Raw genomic sequence first — 16,440 nt, 5'->3', positions numbered from 1 at the left:
ATCTGACCTATATATGGATAGATCGATTATCAATCCGACAGATGAAAAAATAAAAGTAGGTCATTTTGCTAATTAAAAACTTAAAGAGACTTAATAGCTAATTTACCATGATCTATCATAAGTAGATGTAAGAATGACATGACTTAATAATTTTTAATAACATATTAAACATAATCCACAATTATTATAAAATTATATGAATAGGAGGTCTTATTTAAAGTTTCTATGAAATCTTTGTTAAGACTCAAGAGTGATATTATGAGTAGCATATAGTAATCTTTTCACCGTTACGTTTTACTTGTCACAGTTTTTTTTTTGAGAGTCAGATGATATAATTTTTATCAATGTTTTAAGATATATTTTTCATCATATTGATATGAGAAAAAGTACAATTTATAGTACTTTTCATATAATTTTTGAATATCTAAATTTAATTTTAAAATTTTGTGTTAATATAAAATGATTTAGCTTTGAAAATTGGGATAAGGCACAAGTATCTTCCAAACTATAGCCGAAATTCAAGTGACATATAGCCGAAATTCAAGTGACATACCTAAACTTTACAAGGTCCTATTGCATCCTAAGCTCATTTTTCTATTATTTTTTACTCCTTTTGTGTTGACGTAGCTGCTAAGTAGCAAAATATTTTATATTCATTTTGTGTTTGACTTGTGTTATGCACAAGTTGTCCCATATTGGAAAATAGAGAAATGCTAAGGTGAATATAAGCCAAATGGGTTCTCCCACTTATTAGACTAGTCTTTTGGGTTGGGCTCTCCTGTTTGGTTTATAACATTGGTGCTTTCATTGAGAATCCAACGCATTGGGTTGTGACTAGGAGTGGTGGCCTGTACCCAAGAGGGATGTCAGCCGTGACCAACTGGGCGTAGCTGTGACCAACGAGGATCGATCCACGTGTAGGGAGCCGCGCGTTGGGCCGTGACTCGTAGTGGTGGCCTGGACCCAAGAGGGGTGCCAGCCGTGACCAACTGGGTATAGTCGTGATCAACGAGGATCGATCCACGCGTGGAGCCACTACTCGGAGTGGTGGCCTGGACCTAAGAGGGGTGCCAGCTGTGACCAACTAGGCTCAGCCGTAACCAACGAGGTCGTTGATTCTCAAGCAGAGGCGATTGTTATGAACCAATTGTCCCACATTGGAAAAATAGAGAAATGCTAAGGGGATTATAAGTCAAATGGGTTCTCCTACCTATTAGACTAGTTTTTTGGGTTGGGCTTTCCTGTTTGGTTTATAAGAACTTGACAGCCACGTGAGCACAAAACGAGTATAAAAATACAATTATATGAGTTTGGGGGGTAATTGGACCCTTGTAGAGTTTAGGTGTATCGCTAGGATTTCGAATATATATATATTTTTCTTTTTGTGGGGGGAGGGGGTATTTGTGCCTTATCTCATGAAAATTAGTCAACTTGACTTTCAAAAAGTAAAACACGATAATTATTTTGAAATGGAGCGAGTAATTAATATAAGAATGAGTTTATATCATTGTTGACCAGTTCTCTTTGTAAGACTAATTTTGATAATGATGAAGTTATTTCAAATTCATTGTTTACATCCTTAATTACTTCTCCATAATCCATTCATTAAATGACATTATGGACTAGTAATCTGAAGTGAAGTACAGTATTTTAGTGATTTTAGTTAAACTAGTTTAACTGCACGTGTCTTACACGTGTTTTAGATACGTAATTTTATCCCTTCGAAAAATTATTTATCGCCTATTTACCTTACTCTACCACGCGCCCTCACCACATTCTAATTTCCCCATTAAAATACAAAATAACAAACTCATTAACAAATTTTATCCTATCCTAACCCCCTTTACACCTCATTCTAACAACCTATCCCACCCCACACTCCTACTCTCACCTCACTCCATACCCCCCTCACCCCTACACCCCTACCCCTACGCTAGACCCCCCTTCTAGACGCATTTTATACCAAAAAAAAAAAAAAAAAAAAAAAAGGAACCTGCCAGTGAAACGGAAAAGAACAAAAAGGGAGGGGGGCCACTTAGAGATATTTTTTTGATTTTTTTTTTCAATTCCATACATGCATATACTTATTCCATCAGTTTCATTCTGGGGAAGGGAGGGACCCACAGGGAATGGCATAAACATCCCTCGCAATTTCCATTATTCAAGGGAGGCCCACAGAATATTCACGTGACTCCCTTCTTCCATTTTTATACATACACAGCTTCTTCTCCACAAGGGGCCCACAGGGAAAAACATCATCATAATCTTGAAAAAAAGAAGACGCCATTTTTGCGACCACTCACGATTCCCTCACAGAAAACACTCTCCATCATCACTCATCCTCACCAAACACACGTCACTCCTCTCACCAAATAAAATCACGGATTTGGAACATATACACCATTTTTTGGTTCCAATATTCCAGGCTCGTATTCATTGAATACAAACAGAGAAGGGGATGGGGATTTTGGGCCATTCACGAGTTCTACCCACACTCTGAAAATTGCGAGAGAGAGCTGCGAGAGAGGGAGAGTGAGCTGCGAGAGGGAGAGAGAGCTACGAGAGAGAAGTCGGGGTTAACATTTTCGCCGAGCTGTTCGCCGGAAAACACCACGATTACCTTAAAATTGGGTTGTTATCCATCTTTCGGCGCTGTCTGAGCTTTCCGAAACTCCGGTAAGTAGCAGAATCCAAGGTCAAAATAGTCCACAAATTTCAGTTTGAATCGTTGGTCTTTTGGGTATGTTCGTTTTCTATGAATTTTATTGAGTTGTCAGGTCCATGTTGAATTTGGTGAATCGAGGTCTTGGTTCGTGAGCTCCAAATCCATCGCTAAGTGTTCGGAATAAAATTGAGGTCTATTTCTCATCCCATTTTTTGATTAATCTTTATCGTTTCATGCCTTATGTGGTGAATTGATAATGTATGGATCTTGCTTTGTTTGATCGGGTGTTGTTTGGATCATGAATGTTGATTAATCGGTCACTTGAATTGGTTAATTGGTTGATAATGACTTGAATTCGCTTAAGGTAAATGAAATTGGGACGGGAATCGAAAATTGATAAAAGTGAATATTATGATATTTTGATTCATTGTTGACGTTGAAAGTGATATGTCGTCGAGCGGGTAGACATGTAGTAGGCTTGGTTAGGCAAACTTAGAATTGGTGATTTGTTGGAATGTTTGAAATATTTGTTGAATGTTTTGTTTGTCATATTGAAAGTGTACTATTTGGCCGGGGAATGCCTCGAGGTAGTTGTATTTATCGCCGGGGAATACCCCAAAGTATTTTGTATCCGGATGACGTTCGGGGCGAAGGTTCGAGGTGGCGGGTTGGAGTTTAATTTAGGATTAGTTTAGAATAGAATAGGTTTTACCTTTCTGTACCTTTTAATTTCGGACTATATAATTTGGACTCTACATTATTTTGGTTTTGAAATCTATGTGATTTGTATAGTTATTGTGTGTTTATGTGGTTTATATATTCTTAGTGTCGAATTAGCCGATATACTCTAGCAAGCGACCGTGGTCGAACCACGGGACCGAGGGGTGCCTAACACCTTTCCCTCGGTCAACAGAATTCCTTAGTCAGAATCTCTGTTCGCAAACAAGTCCTAAAGAGTCAAATGGTTTTGAAAAGGATTTTCCAAAGGTGACTTGGCATACCGGATTATGCCAAGTGGCGACTCTGAATAAAAAATGTAAATAATTCTTTTTCGAAATAAATTTTCAATCTTTTGTCACTTTAACAATAAAAACCCTTTCAAAACTTAAAATCAATCTTTTTTTGGGAGTTTAAAAAGGGATGTGAAAGCTCTGGCGACTCTGCTGAGAATTTTTTAGATTTCGAGCTTATTTTTGGGAGTTGTATCGGCTTAGTTTGGCATTAGGGGTGTATAAACATTGTTTGTGTTATCGTTTGTGTTTATTTTATCATTGTTGAGCGCCTACATGCTCTTTGTTTACGGTTTTTCTTTATGTGTTACTGCTTTATATCTGACATCATTTACATAATCCGAGTCAATTCTTTTTGCAACAAGTCTCGGAGTGCACGTCATATACACGAGCTCTAGTTGAGTCACCCTTATTTTAGGAGAAGGAGCCGTTGGACGTATGGAGTGGGTGGAAAGCTGTCGCAGCCACTATCGATCATACGGTCCCCCGAATAGCCTTGTTAGTGAATTCCGACGTAGGTCAGTCTTTAGGTCATGCTTATGTGCATCATATTGAGACCTAGCGAGGCCCACTTAGTCCTTTGTAGGAGACTCACCTCTAAAGCATCCCTACGTGCTAAATGTTGTATCTTTGAGGGTAACGTGGTCATTTGATGAACTGATTTGGGAAAAACATGTGTTAGAAGTAAAGTGTGTTTGAAAAAAAAAAGTGAGCCAAAAAGGGTTTCGTAGCTTTTAGTGTTCTTTATGGCTTTTATTTTTCACAATTTAAAAATTCAAAAAGATTTTTTACCTTTTGCACTCATTTTGTCAAAAACATGAAAAAGATTTTTCTTTGTTTCTTTAGCAAGCTTCCATAATTTGAAAATTTCAACAAAAATTTCTTTAATAGGAGGTTTTTATAAAAGAAAAATTCAAAAATGGCAGAAGTTTTATACATTTCATATAGCAAAAATGCCAAAAAGATTTTTTTTTTTAGTTGTTGGTGTCAGTTTTACGTGAAGTGTCAATTTGAAAATTCAAATAGATTTTATTAACGTTGTTTGTAGTCTGTTTATGGTCGTGTCTCTTAGGTTAGGGTTCACTCGATTATTTAATCTTTGATTATCCAATCTGGACGAACTACACACTCCTGATTCTCCTATTTCAGGATGTGAGAAACGTAGGCAGCCTATTGTTGGTTCGGGGATCGTATTTAAAAAAAATTCCAAAAAAATTTCTTCACTCTTCACTTAGAGTAGGTGTTTCATATACATCTCTAAAAGAAAACTATAAAAAGATTTTTCTTTAATAGGTTCAAGTTCCATTTTCATATGAAATTTAAAACTGAAAACCCAAAAAGATTTTCTTTGGTAATCATAGATTTCACTTTGTATAGGGATGTTAAAGCTGAAAAATTCAAAAATATTTTTGTCAATTCTTTTGACAAATTGTTATTTTCTTTTCTTCTTAAAGTTTCGAGAAAAAAAAAGGAAAACAAAGAGTTCAATTGGTCATTTTGGCCCGACTTCACGAACTACGCACACCTGATTCTCCTCTCTCGGGAGTGAGATACGTAGGCTCCCTTCTTGGGTTCGGTGATCTTTTAAAAGAAAAGGGTTTTGAAAAAATGTTAAACTCTAACGTATTTGTTGCCTCTTGTTCAGTTAGTTTAAGGTGGTTGGTTTGTGGATTCTAGATGGTCCTCCATATCATACCAAATCCAAGGAAGGTTTAGTTGTGTCCAACAAGGATATAGAGAGTGGTACCATGGATGAAACAAAGAGTTAGGAAATTGAGAGTTTAAAGAAAGAGAATTTGAGACTAAGACTATAAATGATGGAAATGTATCGAGCTTGGCCCAGTGGGCTCTCTCCACCTCCGTTCCCCACTTTTGAACCTGCAAATACCTTGAGTCATCCACCAAAATCGCAAAGTCAGTTTCCTACTGTTGTTGATGCACCACAACATGCCTCAGAATCCATTCCACGTCAAATGCACCTCAATACTTCCACTACTCTTTCTTTAGCTCCTCAGTATAAGTCTACCACATTCATAGCATCACATACCGTCTGTGCTTTTGTTGCTCAACCTTCTACTAAGATTTCCACTCTGGCTATTAATCTAGCGATTGTGCTTCCCCAGTCCACTAGTGAATCCACGTTCAATACTCTTGATAATCATTGTTATACTCTTGAGCCTACCGTTAAATTAAGTGGACTGCCAAAATTTCTTACTAAGAAGCCTAGCATGCTAGAAGAGCTAGAGAAAGTGGTTGGAAAAGTTAAGAATGTAGAAAATGATATGAAAAATTCCCCTGGACTTATGGGCTATGAAAATGTTTCATATATAAATGGGGACGTGTTTTCAAGTGTTAACCTTCCTCTCAGCTTTAAGACATCAAAATTTGGGGAGATTGATGGACAAAAGGATTTTGTGAAACATTTGGGACGACATTACAATCAACCAAGGGAAACTGAAGGAAAGAAAAAGGAAAACGTACCTATAGTCATGCCAGGGCCAAAGTAGAGTTTGAGAGGTCCAACCCACCAATACTGTCAGCCTCAATCCCGAGCTTACATATTAGATCCATATAACCACTTGCAACAAGATTTCTTTCCCCAAAATCCAAGAAATCCCATTCCACTTCTTCAATATCCTTTGAACAATGCACAATTGTATGTTCATCTATCTTCTTATCCACAATAGCATGCACCTATCCCTCAACATCATCCTCGAACCTCACAAATTTACCAAGAAACCTCTAAATTCAAGTTTTATCCGAGGCCAGAGTTCGCAAAGAGGAGGAAGGAAAAAGATAATTTCACTCCTATTGAGGAATCCTATGCTAGTTTATTCCAGAGATTGGTACAGCAGAGCATGATCACTCCTCTCCTTTGGTATACTCCTGACCCACATTTAAGAAGTTTTGATCCTAATGTACGATGTGCATATCATTCTGATGTTCAGGGTCACAATATTGAAGATTGTCGTGCTTTGAAAAGAGAAATTGAAAAGATGATTCAAGATAAATCAATTATGGTGCAGAACATTGACAGTGAGGAAAGCTCTAGTCTTGTTGATATGCAAACTAGTGTCTAAGATATCAGACTGATCAATTGAGAAGTCACCCCTCTATCTACTAGGAAGAGGTCTGGTAGCTTGTTTTGTTTTATTTTCTGTTGTCCGAATTATTTCAGGGTTGTAGTTTGGGATCTATCTTATGTTTTCCTTTTGTCGTTTATGTTCAAACCCTTTTATCTTTTGTTTCAACTAAATGAAGTGTCCCATTTTTCTTTGTGTTTTAAATATGTGTTGTTTGTTTGTTTTCTTTACATTACATTTTATGTTGACTCTAGTGATATGACATGCTAGTGAAATTTTCAGCCAGATCTTAAAATCCAGTTTAAGCATGAACATTGAATCAGAGGGTTAAAGTTAGAAAAAGAGAGCATTTGAGAAAATAAGTAGAGTGTTGAGACATTTGGTGACAAGTTCAAGCCTTCTTTGAAAATTAAGACAATTATTTTGAAAATCACAAGAATAAGTTGGTCATCAATTGAAAAACATAGCTCAATTAGATCAACTAGCGGATATGTGATCCCAAGGAACAGAAAAATCAGCTCTACGAAAGCATGGGTCAGTCGATGTGAGGGATCTATAATATAGGTGAAGTTGTATGTTTGACAAGCCTAGAAGAAGTAGTGGAACGCATGCTCAGTTAAAGGTAGTATTGTGAAAGTGTCACAAATGATCTTCATCTTTTGCTTTCATATTGCATGATGTGTACTGACATTTTCAAGGATTGATATGACGAAGACATTTCATTCTGCTATCCATACATTGTGTCGTCCTTTGTGTACCCCATTTGAGCCTAAGTGTTATTTTCTTTCATACACCTCTTTTGGAATCACGATAGAGTCAGCAAAGTTCAAAAGAAAAGTGTTAGAAAAAAAATAGTGTCAGAAAAGTTTCAAAAAAAAAAGAGAAAAAATGTGTCCCAAAAAAAAAAAAGAGGAGAATGTCAAGAAAAATCACAAAGTGAAAAAGAGTCAATAAAAGAGAAAAACAAAGAAATTAGAATCAAGCAAAAAAATAAGCTGCCAGAACTATGCGTGACCTAATTCTCCTCTTTCGGGGGTGAGATACGTAGGTTGCCCTACTCCGGGCTCGGTTCAACCAAATAAACAATTTAGAATTGCCCAGTCATAAGAAATTAGGACATTAGTTAATCCTCATTGTTTGAGTCGATTCCAAAAGTTGTAAGTCCTACCCCACTTCAAGTGTCGTTTGGGCCTCATGCCATCCTTTCTTTCTAACCCTATCAAAAAGTCAAGTTACAACCAAAGAAAGACCTTCAGATCAATCTTTGAGAATGTTAAGGCTAAACATGCAATGCATATGATGACGCATTTTGGGAACTGTTCATCTTCCTCAGCATAGGGAATCAAGAGAGAAATAAAAATGAGAGAGTCTTATTGAAGAAAACCCTCATGGGCACCATAAGGCGATGGTAAGTTGAGAGAGAAAAATGAGAGTCTTATCGTTGAAAACCCTCACGGGCACCATAATACGACTGTAATTTGAGAGAAATAAAAATAAGAGAGTCTCAATGGTGAAAAACCCTCACAGGCACCATAAGATAATGGTGAACTGATAAAAAGAAATGAGAGAGGCTTATTGGCGAAAACCCTTCAAGGCGCCACTAGCCGAATGAGGTCTCCGAATGCAATTGACCTAAGAAAGCAACTCAGTTTCAGGGTCATTAAATCAACAACAATTTGTGAGAGTTTTGGATGGAAAGATCAGGCAGTTTAATCCGCTATGCATGACATAATCATTAGAGTTGACTGTCACTTTTAGATGAATTTTTTGTTTCTTTTTTTCAAATGGGGACATTCATTGTCTTTTCTTTCTTTTCTTTATTTTTGTTTTATCTTTCTTGAGTCAGTTATCCAAATAAAAATTGTCATTCTTTTTTTCCTTTTCTTATCTTTGAGTCAAGTCTGTGTTAAAACATGTGAGAAAAGATTTCAAAAATGACTACCAACTTCTTTAATTGCACAAAACAAGACAAAAGCTAGCATATGAAAAAGACATGATTATGATCCAAAAAAAGGGCATGTAGAAAGTTTTGTCAATAGATAAGTCGGGAAACTCATGGAAATACCAAGGTTCAAAGGGTCTATCTGAGAAGCATGGAAAAGCCGAGATACTGTGTTTGTTTCAGTCTCTCTTAATAATCTGAATTAGGGTCCATGATTCGGTAAGTCAATGATACATGCTAATAGTTGGATGCAAGGTTAAGTGTGATGAGGGCAAGTGCGATCGCTGCTAAAGCTAAAACCACAAACCAGTCACCAGGTTTTAAACTCATAAGTTTTTTTTAATGAAATAGGAAACATATTACCTTCAAAGCAAGGACTTCAGAACATAAATATGAAGGGTTGCAATGCCTCACTTTTACAAATGCAGGAAACAATGTTGCTGCACAGGTTTCATAATCAAGTCATGGTAAAAATTCATTAGCATATATCCCTCGGAGATACACTTTCTTGTCCAGGGATTTCAGTTTTCATTTGCTAGGTGATACACTTCTTAAATTCAACCTTCACTCTTAGAAGATGTACCTTTTAGTTGAGTCATTCTCCTTGACCCCTAAAAGATGTACCTTTTAGTTGAGTCATTCCCTTCAATTCCTATAAGACGTACCTTTTAGTCGAGTCATTCCCCTTGACCCCTAGAAGACTTACCTTTTTGTCGAGTCATTTTCCTTGACCCCTAGAAGATGTACCTTTTAGTAGAGTCATTCCATTTGATTCCTATAAGACGTATCTTTTAGTTGAGTCATTCCCGTTGACCCCTAGAAGACGTACCTTTTAGTCGAGTCATTCTCTTTTATTCCTATAAGACATACCTTTTAGTCGAGTCATTCCCTTTGACCCTTAGAAGACGTACCTTTTAGTCGAGTCATTCCCTTTGATTCCTATAAGATGTACCTTTTAGTCGAGTCATTCCCTTTGACCCCTAGAAGACGTACCTTTTAGTCGAGTCATTCCCTTTAATCCCTATAAGGCGTACCTTTTAGTCGAGTCATTCCCCTTGACCCCTAGAAGACATACCTTTTAGTCGAGTCATTCCCCTTGACCCCTAGAAGACGTACCTTTTAGTCGAGTCAATTCCCTTTGATTCCTATAAGACATACCTTTTCGTCGAGTCATTCCCTTTGATTCCTATAAGACATACCTTATAGTCGAGTCATCTCCCTTGATTCCTATAAGACGTACCTTTTAGTTGAGTCAACTCCCTTGATTCCTATAAGGCATACCTTTAAGTCGAGTCATTCCCTTTGATTCCTATAAGACGTACCTTTTAGTCGAGTCATCTCTCTTGATTCCTATAAGACGTACCTCTCCCTTGATTCCTATAAGGCGTACCTTTTAGTCGAGTTGTTCCCTTTGACTCCTATAAGACGTACCTTTTAGTCGAGTCATCTCCCATGATTCCTGTAAGACGTACCTTTTAGTCGAGTCATCTCCTTTGATTCCTATAAGACGTAACTTTTAGTTGAGTCATCTCCCTTGATTCCTATAAGACGTAACTTTTAGTTGAGTCATCTCCCTTGATTCCTATAAGACGTACCTTTTAGTCGAGTTATCTCCCTTGATTCCTATAAGACGTACCTTTTAGTCGAGTCATTCCCCTTGACCCCTAGAAGACGTACCTTTTAGTCGAGTCAATTCCTTTGATCCCTATCAGACGTACCTTATAGTCGAGTCATTCTCCTTGATTCCTATAATGATGTGACTTTCACAAAAGTCCTTAGATGATAAACTGGGGTAAAATTTAATTCTTGTTTTTTGGAACTTTACTTTTCTGGCAAACGAAATTTCTCTTTATTATAATTTTTGTTTGGGATAATCTTCTTTCAAGTTTTGATGTGATTTCAGGAGCCTGCCCGAAGCACGGGGCAAATAACTGGAAAACCAAGCAACAAGGTGAAGAAATTAAAAGTTAAACAGATTGAAAAATAGCAAGTCAGGAGCCCGCCTGCAGAACAGGGTGAAGAAATTGAAAGTATAGCAAAAAGTTGATTAAATAGCAAGTCAGGAACCCGCCTGGAGAACAAGGTGTAGAAATTGAAAGGCAAGCAACAAGTTGATGAAATTGTAAGTCAGAAACCCCCTGAAGAACAGGTGATAAAATGGCAAGTCAGGATCCATCCCGAAGCACAGGGCTAATAAATGAAAGTTAAGCAACAAGGTGAAGCAATTGATAATCAGGCAACAAGTAATGAAATTGCAAGTCAGGAGCCCTCCTGAAGAATAGAGTGATACAACTTAAGTTAGGAGTCCAATAGAAGCTGCATAGATAGGATTTTGTAATTTCATTTATGTTTTAACTTCTAATTTTTATTTTAATGTAATGGCAGATTCGCGGACTGGAACCTCGATGGAACCTCACTCGACTCTCTAACTCGGTATAGTCCACCTCCTTCCAGTCTTTTAAGATACATGTCACTTGATTGCCTCATAACTTGGGTAGGTAGGATGTCCGTCAAGACTCGGTTGTCATTCTTTCTTCTGTTTCTTTCTTCTAATAATAATCGGGACAAAATTCCGTCTTGTCATCTACTTTTTTTTTGAAAACACTTTGTGTTTACATTCAAAGGGAGCATAATATAGACACATAATTTTATCCTTTTGAAAAATTATTTATCGCCTATTTACCTTACTCTACCACGCGCCCTCACCATATTCTAATTTCCCCATTAAAAGACAAAATAACAAATTCCCTAACAATTCTATCCTATCCTGACCCCTTTATACCTCATTCTAACAACCTATCCCACCCAATACCCCTAACCTCACCTCACCCCATACCCCCCACAACCCCTACATACCTACCCCTACCCTAGACCCCATTCTAGACGGCGTTTTATAAAAAAAAAAAAAAAAAAAAAAAAAAAAAGAGGAACCTGCCACTGAAAAGGAAAAGAACAAAAAGGGAAAGGGGCCACTTAGAGATTTTTTTTGGATTTTTTTTCAATTTCATACATGCATATACTTATTCCACAGTTTCCATTTTGGGAAGGGGAGGGACCCACAGGGAATGGCATAAACATCCCTCCCAATTTCCATTTTTCAAGGGAGGCCCACAGAATATTCACGTGACTCCATTCTTCCATTTTTATACATACACAGCTTCTTCTCCATACGGGGGCCAAAAGGAAAAACATCATCATCATCTTCAAGAAAAGAAGACGCCATTTTTGCCTCACCACTCACGATTCCTTCACAGAAAACACTCTCCATCATCATTTATCCTCACCAAACACACGTCACTCCTCTCACCAAATAAAATCAAGGATTTGGAACATATACACCATTTTTTGGTTCCAATATTCCAGGCTCTTATTCATTGAATACAAACAGAGAAGGGGATGGGGATTTTGGGCCATTCACGAGTTCTACCCACACACTGAAAATTGCGAGAGAGAGCTGCGAGAGAGGGAGAAAGAGCTGCGAGAGGGAGAGAGAGCTGCGAGGGAGAAGTCGGGGTTAACATTTTCGCCGAGCTGTTCGCGGGGAAACACCATGGTTACCTTAAAATTGGGTTGTTATCCACAAATTTCAATTTGAATCGTTGGTCTTTTGGGTGTGATCGTTTCTATGGATTTTATCGAGTTGTCGGGTCCATGTTGAATTCGTTGAATCGAGGTCTTGGTTCGTGAGCTCCAAATCCATCGCAAAGTGTTCGGAATAAAATTGAGGTCTATTTCTCATCCCATTTTTCGATTAATCATTATTGTTTCATGCCTTATGTGGTGACTTAATAATGTATGGATCTTGGTTTGTTTGATTGGGTGTTGTTCGGATCATGAATGTTGATTAATCGGTCACTTGAATTGGTCAATTGGTTGATAATGACTTGAATTCGATTAAGGTAAATGAAATTGGGACGGGAATCAAAAATTTATAAAAGTGAATATTATAATATTTTGATTCATTGTTGATGTTGAAAGTGATATGTCATCGAGCGGGTAGGCATGTAGTAGGCTTGGGTAGGCAACCTTAGAATTGGTGATTTGTTGGAATGTTTGAAATATTTGTTGAATGTTTTGTTTGTCGTATTTGAAAGTGTACTATTTGACTGGGGAATGGCTCGAGGTACTTGTATTTATCGCCGGGGAATGCCCCGAAGTATTTTGTACCCGGAGGAGGTGGCGGGTTGGAGTTTAGTTTAGGATTAATTTAGAATAGAATAGGTTTTACCTTTCTGTACCTTTTTATTTCGGACTGTATAATTTGGACTCTACATTATTTTGGTTTTGAATTCTGTGTGATTTGTATAGTTGTTTTGTGTTTATGTGGTTTATTCATTCTTAGTGTTGAATTAGCCGATATACTCCACCAAGCAACCATGGTCGAACCACGGGACCGTGGGGTGCCTAACACCTTCCCCTCGGTCAACAGAATTCCTTAGCCAGAATCTCTATTCGCTTTTAAAGAGTCAAATGATTTTGAAAAGGATTTTCCAAAGGTGACTTGGCACACCGGATTATGCCAAGTGGCGACTCTGAATAAAAAATGTAAATAATCCTTTTTAGAAACAAATTTTCAATCTTTCGTCACTTTAACAATAAAAACCCTTTCGAAACTTAAAATCAATCTCTTTTTGGGAGTTAAAAAAAGGGTGTGACACGTGTTACATTTGATTATTTAAAATTAAATAGTCTTATTTATTGCGGAGATTTGTAATGAAGTACAAAAAGTTCAATATACTTTTCAAGTATCCTTCACACTTTAATATAATAGTGTAAACATAAACATACATTTTAGTGTAAGCACGTATATATTTTACCACCAGAAATTATGTTTGCCATGCAATACCTCTTTTCTTTGGGTCCATTTCAATAGTACCCTAAAAAAATAAATTATAAAAGCAACAATGCATGATTTAGAAAAGAAAAAATTGATTAGTTGAAAAAATTGTACCTGAATGTGTGAGCCGTTTTCGTATATTTAATTGAGGAAGCGCATTACTTATTAATAGATCCAACAAAGAATAAAAATTAAATCAATTATAAAACACAAATCCAACTAATAACATAAATTAGATCAATTAAGAATATAAGCAAAATTGTTGGCATAGCAATTCATATTGTGTTTAATTCATTAATAAGCAAGAAACTGAATTGAATCATTTCCAAAAACTGAAGCAAAAGGAAAGTGTCCAATCCCCGAATCATATGAATTGAAGCGCATTAATGTGCCTACACTTTCCAATTTTGAACCAGGAGGAACATCAGAAAATTAATTGAAAAAATAAGATGACTATGACTATAATCAAGATTTAGCAATCTTGAAGTTTATCTATCATTAACACTCTAATCATGGGGTAGTTCCATATCCTCCTTATTTAGAGAAATTTATTGATTACATCGAAACTTCAGTTCCCAACTTGAAATGTCGTGGCCAAGCATTGGCAACTACGATCATTACATTGGAGCAACATTTCTTAACTCTTATGAATATGGCAGCACGTACGGGATATTGCCCTGAGATAATCCACCCTGTTTCTCAATAGATCTTCTTCTTGCGTATGGCTTTATGGGATTAATTTTCAGAGATTATTATTAGTTGATGAACAGCAAGATGAAATTGGAAATTGGAGTTGCTGATCCATTCTTGATTTTCAAGGTCGAAATCTTCTTAGCAGCATTTTAAATAATTTCTTGGAGCAATATTTTAAATTTCCCAATATTATTTCACTAAGCTGAATCTAGTTGCTACACTTACGTGGATTATTAGTTTGGAAATTAGTTTGTTCTTGAACTTAGTTGAAGTTTATTCGAAGTAACATACAGATTGTGTACCCGTAACAACAAAAACAATCATTTAGCATTTATAACCTATGTAATTGCTCATTCGACTTGATTTCATCCTTAATTAATTCACCATAATCTAATCATAAATTTACATAAATGAGTGAGATGAGAGATTTAGTATAACACTTCACTTAATCTAGCGATATGATCAAGTTATAAATTCTATCAAAAGAAACTTCATCTTCAGTTCATTCCTTTCTTTTTTTCTCTCTCTCTGTTCTTTGGATTCTAAATGGGTTCTGAGGGTCAAAATTAAGATTTATATTTTGCTATCATCTAGTGCCCAGGGGAGCAACCATGATTACAACAAATTGTATGGAGATCATAGTAGTGCGATAAGAGCCACTAGGACTGCGATAGTGATATCTTTCAAACTATACCTGAAATTCAAGTGACATACCTAAACTTTACAGGTCGTACTGCCCCCTAAGCTCATTTTTCTATTTTTTTTGCTCCTTTTGTGCTGGCGTAGCTGCCAACTAGAAAAATATTTTATGTTCATTTTGTGTTTGACTTGACAACCCGAGAGCACAAAGCGAGTACAAAAATATAATTAAATGAGTTTAGGGGGTAATAGGATCCTCGTAAAGTTTAGGTGTGTCACTAGGATTTCAACTATAGTTTTTTTTAGGAGAGAGGGGAAGGGATATTTGTGCCTTATCTTTTGAAAATTAGTCAACTTGACTTTCAAAAAATGAAACGAGTATTAAGATAGGAATGAGTTTATATCATCGTTGACCATTTCTCCTTGTAAGACTAATTTTGATAACGCTGACGTTATTTCAAATTCACTGTTTAGATCCTTAATTACTTCTCTATAATCCATTCATTAATTGACATTATAGAATAATAATCTGAAGTGAAGTACAGTATTTTAGTTAGGCATAATACATAAACAAGATCTTTAACTTGTCACCAAATTATAACTATGTCCTTTAACTTTGTCAGTGAACAAATAGACCCTTTAACTATATAAAAGTTGAACGAAAAAAAACTCCAATTCTGAAACTTACATGCCTGAAGCTCAATCGCTCCAATGTGGATTAGTGATCTACTTAGATGCTGCCATCTAATAAAAGAGACACATTGTAACTATGACCTTCAACTTGTCAGTACACAAGTAGGCCTTTTAACTATACAAAAGCTAAACAAAAAAACACTTCAATTTTAACTCTGACGCGCGTGGTTTTGAATGTATAAATGCAGTTTTCCAGGTAGGATTGGTGTGATTTTTTGTTCAGATTTTGTAAAGGGTACTTGTGCACTGGTAAAGTCAGGTATGGACTGCTAAATCGATTCCTCTTGGCTTGATTAAAAAAGGTCATCGTTATAATTTGGTATTAAGTTAAAAGTCCTGTTTATGTATTATACCTTTTAGTTATTTTAGTTAAATAACTTATAAATATAGCAATAGAGGAATAATATTTTCATTCTTTCTCAATGTGATCATCATCAACCCCCACTTCAAGAACAATCTACAAAATGAAGAATGTATTTCCAAAAACTGAAGAAAAAGGAAAGTGTCCAATGCCCGAATCATATGAATTGAAGCTCATTAATGTGCCTATAGTTTCCAATTTTGAACCAGGAGGAACTTTAGAAAATTAATTGAAAAAAGAAGATGACTATGGCTATAATCAAGATTTAGCAATCTTGAAGTCTATCATTAATACTCTAATCATGGGGCAGTTCCATATCCTCCTTATTTAGAGAAATTTATTGATTACATCGAAACTTCAGTTCCCAACTTGAAAGGTCGGGGCCAAGCATTGGGAACTAAGATCATTACATTAGAGCAACATTTCTTAACTCTTATGAATATGGAAGCATGTACGGGATATTACCCAGAGATAATCTACCCTGTTTCTCAGCAAATATTCTTCTTGTGTATGGCTT

At 36.4% G+C, this 16,440-nt stretch overlaps 1 long non-coding RNA gene across 1 annotated transcript; it reads left to right on the top strand.

The window, feature by feature from the left end:
- Positions 1–2,181: 2,181 nt before the first annotated feature.
- LOC124891228 lies at positions 2,182–11,557 on the top strand. Its single transcript, XR_007049591.1, has 3 exons — positions 2,182–2,676; positions 2,778–2,856; positions 10,604–11,557. It is a non-coding gene; the product is annotated as an uncharacterized LOC124891228 (long non-coding RNA).
- The last annotated feature ends 4,883 nt before the right edge of the window (positions 11,558–16,440 follow it).

The sequence above is a fragment of the Capsicum annuum genome, unplaced genomic scaffold, assembly GCF_002878395.1.
Source record: "Capsicum annuum cultivar UCD-10X-F1 unplaced genomic scaffold, UCD10Xv1.1 ctg3255, whole genome shotgun sequence".
Classification (NCBI taxonomy): Eukaryota; Viridiplantae; Streptophyta; class Magnoliopsida; order Solanales; family Solanaceae; genus Capsicum; species Capsicum annuum.
The sequence above is the reverse complement of the archived record's forward strand: the minus strand, read 5'-3'. Positions and strand labels throughout refer to the sequence as shown.